At 56.0% G+C, this 1,111-nt stretch overlaps 1 protein-coding gene across 3 annotated transcripts in view; it reads left to right on the top strand.

Moving 5' to 3' along the window:
- herc3 (HECT and RLD domain containing E3 ubiquitin protein ligase 3) overlaps positions 1–1,111 on the top strand; it is a 35,348-nt gene that overhangs the window by 9,109 nt on the left and 25,128 nt on the right. The gene's annotated exons all lie outside the window — the stretch shown is intronic.

Genomic DNA, 1,111 nt, shown 5'->3' with positions numbered 1-1,111 from the left:
CTAAACTGGGCTCCAAGCTGGGCTCCAAGCTGGGCTCTAAGCTGGGCCCTAAACTGGGCTCTAAGCTGGGCCCTAAACTGGGCTCCAAGCTGGGCCCTAAACTGGGCTCCAAGCTGGGCCCTAAACTGGGCTCCAAGTTGGGCTACAAGCTGGGCTTTAAGATGGCTTTAAGCTGGGCTTTAAGATGGCTCTAAGCTAGCTCCAAGATGGGCTCTAAGCTGGGCTTCAAGCTGGGCTTTAATGTGGCTCCAAGCTGGGCTTTAAACTGGGCTCTAAAATGGGCTCCAAGCTAGCTCTAAGCTGGGCTCTAAGCTGGGCTCTAAGATGGGCTCTAAGCTGGGCTCCAAGCTGGGCTACAAGCTGGGCTTTAAGATGGGCTCCAAGCTGGGCACCAAGCTGGGCTCTAAGCTGGGGTCTAAACTGGGCTCTAAGCTGGGCTCCAAGTTGGGCCCTAAACTGGGCTCCAAGCTGGGCTCCAAACTGGGCTCTAAGCTGGGCCCTAAACTGGGCTCCAMGCTGGGCCCTAAACTGGGCTCCAAGCTGGGCCCTAAACTGGGCTCCAAGCTGGGCTTTAAGATGGCTTTAAGCTGGGCTTTAAGATGGCTCTAAGCTAGCTCCAAGCTGGGCTCTAAGCTGGGCTTTAAGCTGGCTTCAAACTGGGCTTTAATGTGGCTCCAAGCTGGGCTTTAAACTGGGCTCTAAAATGGGCTCTAAGCTAGCTCTAAGCTGGGCTCTAAGCTGGACTCTAAGCTGGGCTCTAAACTGGGCTCTAAGCTGGGCTTTAAGCTGGGCTCCAAGCTGGGCTACAAGCTGGGCTTTAAGATGGGCTCTAAGCTGGGCTCTAAACTGGGCACCAAGCTGGGCACCAAGCTGTTCACCAAGCTGGGCTCTAAACTGGGCTCTAAGCTGGGCTCTAAACTGGGCTCTAAGCTGGGCCCTAAACTGGGCTCCAAGCTGGGCCCTAAACTGGGCTCCAAGCTGGGCCCTGAACTGGGCTCCAAACTGGGCTCCAAGCTGGGCTCCAGGCTGGGCTACAAGCTGGGCTTTAAGATGGCTCCAAGCTGGGCTCCAAGTTGGGCTCCAAGCTGGGCTACAAGCTGGGCTTTAAGAT

The sequence above is a fragment of the Poecilia reticulata genome, linkage group LG1, assembly GCF_000633615.1.
Source record: "Poecilia reticulata strain Guanapo linkage group LG1, Guppy_female_1.0+MT, whole genome shotgun sequence".
NCBI classification, from domain to species: Eukaryota; Metazoa; Chordata; class Actinopteri; order Cyprinodontiformes; family Poeciliidae; genus Poecilia; species Poecilia reticulata.
The sequence above is the reverse complement of the archived record's forward strand: the minus strand, read 5'-3'. Positions and strand labels throughout refer to the sequence as shown.